Raw genomic sequence first — 7,541 nt, 5'->3', positions numbered from 1 at the left:
CCCAATGAGAAGCCATCTAAATACATCAAACTTCTACTGAAAGAGCTACAGCAATATATTAACAGTAACACAATCATAGTAGGGGACTTCAACACCCCACTCTCTCAACTTGACAGATCATCCAGGAAGAAAATCAGTAAAGACATAAGGGAGCTAAATGAAGAGATAGATAAACTAGAACTATTGGACATTTTCAGAGTCATTCATCCCAAGAAACTGGAATACACATTTTACTCAAATCCACATGGATCATTCTCAAGGATAGACCATATGTTAGGCCACAAAGACAGCATCAGCCTATTCAAGAGCACTGAAATCATCCCAAGCATCTTCTCAGACCACAGTGGAATTAAACTAACACTTAACAATCAACAAAAGATTAGTAACAGTACCAAAATGTGGAAGCTCAACAGTACACTTCTTAACAACTTCTGGGTCAAAGAGGAAATCAAGGAAGAAATCAAAATGTTTCGAGAGTTCAATGAAAATGAAGACACAAGCTATCAAAATATTTGGGACACAGCTAAGGCAGTACTGAGAGGGAAGTTCATAGCTATACAAGCACACATTAGGAAACAAGAAAAGGCACAAATAAACAGCCTGATTGCACATCTTAAAGACCTAGAAGAAGAACAACAAAGGAACCCTAAAGCAACCAGAAGGACAGAAATTACTAAAGTTAGGGCAGAAATAAATAACATTGAGAATAGGAAAACCATACAAAAGATCAATGAAAGTAAATGTTGGTTCTTCGAAAGAGTAAACAAAATCGACAAACCTTTAGCCAGACTTACAAAACAAAAAAGGGAGAAGACCCAAATAAATCGGATAGTAAATGAAAGAGGAGATATCACAACAGACACTGCAGAAATTCAACATATCATGCGAGGCTTCTATGAACAACTATATGCCACCAAGTTAGAGAACCTGGAAGAAATGAATGATTTCCTAGATACCTACCAACTTCCAAAACTAAGTAAAGAGGAAGTGGATAACATGAACAGGCCCATCACAGCTAATGAAATTGAAACAGTTATCAAAAATCTTCCCAAAAATAAAAGTCCTGGACCAGATGGTTTTACAAATGAATTCTACAAAACTTTCAAAGAAGAACTAATACCTCTACTTTTAAAAGTCTTCCAGAAGATTGAAGACACTGGAATACTCCCTGCCAGCTTCTATGAAGCCAACATCACCCTGATACCAAAAGCAGACAGGGACACAACCAAAAAAGAAAACTACAGACCAATATCTCTGATGAACATAGATGCGAAAATATTGAACAAAATTCTAGCCAACCGGATACAGCAGTATATCAAAAAGATTGTTCATCATGACCAAGTGGGGTTTATCCCAGGCATGCAAGGTTGGTTTAATATACGTAAATCAATCAATGTGATCCACCACATCAACAAAAGCAAGACCAAAAACTACATGGTCATATCAATAGATGCAGAGAAAGCCTTTGACAAAATCCAACATCCCTTTATGATCAAAACACTACAAAAAATAGGAATAGATGGAAAATTCCTGAAGATAGTGGAGTCTATATATAGCAAACCTACAGCCAACATCATACTCAATGGTGAAAAACTGGAAGCATTTCCCCTCAGATCAGGTACTAGACAGGGCTGCCCACTATCACCATTACTATTCAACATAGTGTTGGAAGTTCTTGCCATAGCAATCAGGCAGGAGCAAGGAATTCAAGGGATACAGATTGGAAGAGAAGCAGTCAAACTCTCTCTATTTGCAGATGACATGATAGTATACATGGAAAAACCTAAGGAATCTAGCAAGAAGCTTTTGGAAATCATCAGGCAATACAGTAATGTATCAGGCTATAAAATTAACATTCAAAAGTCAGTGGCATTCCTCTATGCAAACACTAAGTTAGAAGAAATTGAAATCCAGAAATCAGTTCCTTTTTCTATAGCAACAAAAACAATAAAATATCTAGGAATAAACCTAACCAAAGAAGTGAAAGACTTGTATACTGAAAATTATGAGTCACTACTCAAAGAAATTGAAAAAGACACAAAGAAGTGGAAAGATATTCCATGCTCATGGGTTGGAAGAATTAACATCATCAAAATGAATATATTACCCAGAGCCATCTACAAATTTAATGCTATCCCCATCAAGATCCCAAGCACATTTTTTAGGATAATAGAACAAATGCTACAAATGTTTATCTGGAACCAGAAAAGACCTAGAATTGCCAAAACAATCTTGAGAAAAAAGAACAGAACCGGAGGCATCACACTGCCAGATCTCAAACTATATTATAGGGCCATTGTCATCAAAACTGCTTGGTACTGGAACATGAACAGACACACTGACCAGTGGAATAGAATTGAGAGCCCAGAAATGAGGCCCCACACCTATGGACATCTAATCTTTGACAAAGGCACCCAGACTATTCAATGGGGAAAGCAGAGTCTCTTCAACAAATGGTGTTGGAAACAATGGGTTGAAACATGCAGAAGAATGAAGCTGAATCACTGTATTTCACCAAATACAAAAGTAAATTCCAAGTGGATCAAGGACTTGGATGTTAGACCAGAAACTATCAGATACTTAGAGGAAAATATTGGAAGAACTTTTTTCCGCATAAATTTTAAAGACATTTTCAATGAAACGAATCCAATTACAAGGAAGACTAAGGCAAGTATAAACCTATGGGACTACATCAAATTAAAAAGCTTCTTCACAGCAAAAGAAACCACTACCCAAATCAAGAGACCCCTCACAGAATGGGAGAAGATCTTTACATGCCATACATCAGATAAGAGTTTAATAACCAACATATATAAAGAGCTTACCAGACTCAACAACAAGACAACAAATAACCCCATACAAAAATGGGGGGAGGAATTGGACAGAATATTCACCACAGAAGAGATCCAAAAGGCCGAGAAACACATGAAAAAATGCTCCAAGTCTCTGATTGTCAGAGAAATGCAAATCAAGACAACAATGAGATATCACTTCACTCCTGTGAGAATGTCACACATCAGAAAAGGTAACAGCAGCAAATGCTGGAGAAGGTGTGGGGTCAAAGGAACCCTCCTGCACTGCTGGTGGGAATGTAAATTGGTCCAACCTCTGTGGAGAACAGTCTGGAGAACTCTCAGAAGGCTAGAAATGGACCTACCCTATGACCCTGCAATTCCCCTCCTGGGGATATATCCTAAGGAATCCAACACATCCATCCAAAAAGATCTGTGTACACATATGTTCTTGGCAGCACAATTTGTAATAGCCAAAACCTGGAAGCAACCCAGGTGTCCAACAACAGATGAGTGGCTGAGCAAGTTGTGGTATATATACACAATGGAATACTACTCAGCTGTAAAAAATGGTGACTTTACCGTTTTCAGCCGATCTTGGATGGACCTTGAAAAAATCATGTTGAGTGAAATAAGTCAGAAACAGAAGGATGAATATGGGATGATCTCACTCTCAGGCCGAAGTTGAAAAACAAGATTAGAAAAGAAAACACAAGTCGAACCTGAAATGGAATTGGAGTATTACACCAAAGTAAAAGACTCTGGGGTGGGTGGGTGGGTGGGGAGAATACAGGTCCATGAAAAATGATGAATGAAATAGTGGGGGTTGTATTGCTAAATGGGAATCTGGGGAATGTTATGCATGTAAAAAAAAAAAAAAAAAAAAAAGAAGAAGTAGAAACGCAAAGCAGAAATTGACTGAGTTTGGAGTATGGCACCAAAGTAAGAAAGCAGAAGTATACTAGAGTTTGCAGTGAGTACCTCCCTAATACTTCCTCTCCACTTTTCCAAGCTTTGGGGTCCATGATTGCTCAACAATTTGTTTGGCTTTGTATGTTAACTCTCTTTTCAGTCACCAGGTTCCAGGTGTCATCAGGATGCCGGCCAGACTTCCCTGGATTGAAGACACCACCAATGTGTCCTGGAGCTCAGCTTCCCCAGAGACCCATCCTACTAGGGAAAGAGAGAGGCAGCCTGGGAGTATGGACCGACCAGTCAACGCCCATGTTCAGCGAGGAAGCAATTACAGAAGCCAGACCTTCTACCTTCTGCAACCCTCAATGACCCTGGGTCCATGCTCCCAGAGAGATAGAGAATGGGAAAGCTATCAGGGGAGGGGGTGGGTTATGGAGATTGGGTGGCGGGAATTCTGTGGAGTTGTACCCCTCCTACCCTATGGTTTTGTTAATTAATCCTTTCTTTAATAAAAAAAAAAAAAAGGAAAAAAAAATAAAAAAAATAAAAGGCACAGAGTAGGAAGATGGATCAGAAAACAAAACAATATGCTCTCTACAGGAAACCTGCCTAATTCAAGAAGACAAACACAAATTCAAAGTGAAAGGATAGAAAACTATCATACAGGCCAATGACCCACAAAAAAGTGCAGGAACAGCTGTTCTCATATCTGACATGATAGACTTTAAAATAAATAAAATTTAAAAAGATAGGGATGGACACTACTTAATGCTCAGTGGATCAGTCAGTCAAGAGGACTTAACAATTATTACCATCTATGGACCCAATGAGGAGCCATCTAAACACATCATGCATCTACCAAAGAGCTATAGCAATATATTAACAGCAACACAGTAATAGTAGGGGACTTCAGCACCCCACCCACTCAACTTGACATATCATCCAGGCAGAAATCAATAAAAACAGGGTGGAGCTAAATGAGGAGATACTATTGGACATTTTCAGAGTCATTCAGCCCATGAAACTGGAATACATATTTAACTCAAGTCCACATGGGTATCCTTGTGAATACAAGGATAGACCATATGTTAGGCCACAAAGACAGCATCAGCAAATTCAAGAGCATTGAAATCATCCCAAGCATCTTCTCAGACCACAGTGGAATTAAACTAACACTTAACAATCAACAAAATATTAGTAATAGTCCCAAAATGTGGAAGCTCAACAGTACACTACTTAACAACTACTGGGTAAAAGAGGAAATAAAGGAAGAAGTCAAAATGTTTCCAGAGTTCAATGAAAATGAAGATACATGCTATCAAAATATTTGGGACACAGCTAAAGCAGTACTGAGAGGGAAGTTCATAGCCATACAAACACACATTAGGAAATAAGACAAAGCACAAATAAACAGCCTGATTGCACATCTTAATGACCTAGAAAAAGAAGAACAAGGGAATCCTAAAGCAACCAGAAGGACAGAAATCACTAGTTACGGCACAAATCAGTAACATTGAAAATAAGAAAACTATACAATAGAACAATGAAAGTAAATGTTAGTTCTTCTAAAGAGTGAACAAAATTGACAAACCTTTAGCCAGACTAACAAAACAAAAAACGGAGAAGACCCAAATAAATAGGATAATAAATTAAAGAGGAGATATCACAACAGACACTGCAGAAATTCAACATATCATGCGAGGCTTCTATGAACAACTATATGCCACCAAGCTAGAGAACCTGGAAGAAATGGATACCTACCAACTTCCAAAACTAAGTAAAGAGGAACTAGATAGCATGAACAGGCCCATCACAGCTAATGAAATTTAAACAGTTATCAAAAATCTTCCCAAAAATAAAAATTCTGGACCAGATGGTTTTACAAATGAATTCTACAAAACCTTCAAAGAAGAACTAATGCCTCTACTTTTAAATGTCTTCCAGAAGATTGAAGACAATGGAATACTCCCTTCCAATTTCTATGAAGGCAACATCACTTTGATACCAAAAGCAGAGAGGGACACAACTAAAAAAGAAAACTACAGACCAATATCTCTGATGAACATAGATGCTAAAATATTGAACAAAATTCTAGCCAACCAGATATAGCAGTATATTAAAAAGATTGTTCATCATAACCAAGTGGGGTTTATCCCAGGCATGCAAGGTTGGTTTAATATATACAAATCAATCAATGTGGACCACCACATCAACAAAAGCAAGACCAAAAACCACATGGTCATGTCAATAGATGCAGAGAAAGCCTTTGACAAAATACAACATCCTTTTATGATCAAAACAATACAAATAAATGGGAATAGATGGAAAATTCCTGAAGATAGTGGAGTCTATCTATAGCAAACCTACAGCCAATATCATACTCAATGGTGAAAACTGGAAGCATTTCCCCTCAGACCAGGTACTAGACAGGGCTGCCAACTATCACCATTACTATTCAACATAGTGCTGGAAGTTCTTGCAATAGCCATCAGTCAGGAGCAAGGAATTAAAGGCATACAGATTGGAAGAGAAGAAGTCAAACTCTCTCTATTTGCAGATGACATGATAGAATACATATAAAAACCTAAGGAAACCATCAAGAATATTTTGGATATCATCAGACAATACAGTAAGGTGTCAGGCTATAAAATTAACATTCAAAAGTCAGTATTGGCATTCCTCTATACAAACACTAAGTTAGAAGTTGAAATCCAGATCAATTCCTTTTACTATAGCAACAAAAATAATAAAATATCTAGGAGTAAACCTAACCAAAGAAGTGAAAGACTTATACACTGAAAATTATGAGTCACTACTCAAGGAAATTGAAAAAGACACAAAGAAGTAGAAAGATATTCCATGTTCATGGGTTGGAAGAATTAACATCATCAAAATTAATATACTACCCAGAGTCATATATAAATTTAATGCTATCCCCATCAAGATACCAACCACATTTTTTAGGAGACTAGAACAAATGCTACAAATGTTTATCTGGAACCAGAAAAGACCTAGAATTGCCAAAACAATCTTGAGAAAAAAGAACAGAACCGGAGGCATCACACTCCCAGATCTCAAATTACATTATAGGGCTGTTGTCATCAAAACTCCTTGGTACTGGAACATGAATAGACACACTGATCAATGGAATAGAATTGATAGCGCAGAAGTAAGCCCCAACACCTGTGGACATCTAATCTTTGATAAAGGTGCCCAGAATATTAAATGGAGAAATCAGAGTCTCTTCAACAAATGGTGTTGGAACAAATGGGTTGAAACATGCAGAAGAATGAAACTGAACCACTGTATTTTTTTTTAAAAAAAAAATTTTAATTTTCTTTTGTTGCCTTTGTTGTAGTTGTCATTGATGTCATCATTGTTGGATAGGACAGAGAGAAATGGAGAGAGGAGGGGAAGACAGAGAGGGGAAGAGAAAGACAGACACCTGCAGATCTGCAGATCGCCTGTGAAGCGACTCCCCTGTAGGTGGGGAGCCAGGGCTTGAACGGGATCCTTACGCCCATCCTTTGTGCCATGTGCACTTAACCAGCTGCGCTACCGCCCGGCTCCCCTGAACTACTATATTTCACCAAATACAAAAGTCAATTCCAAGTGGATCAAGGATCTGGATGTTAGACCACAAACTATCAAATACATAGAGAAAAATATTGGCAGAACTCTCTTCCACATAAATTTTAAAGACACCTTCAATGAAACAAATCCAATTACAAAGAAGACTAAGGCAAGCATAAACCTATGGGACTACATCAAATTAAAAAGCTTCTACACAGCAAAAGAAACCACTACCCAAACCAAGAGGCCCCTCACAGAACA

The sequence above is a fragment of the Erinaceus europaeus genome, chromosome 4, assembly GCF_950295315.1.
Source record: "Erinaceus europaeus chromosome 4, mEriEur2.1, whole genome shotgun sequence".
NCBI classification, from domain to species: domain Eukaryota; kingdom Metazoa; phylum Chordata; class Mammalia; order Eulipotyphla; family Erinaceidae; genus Erinaceus; species Erinaceus europaeus.
Note: the sequence above shows the minus strand (reverse complement) of the source record.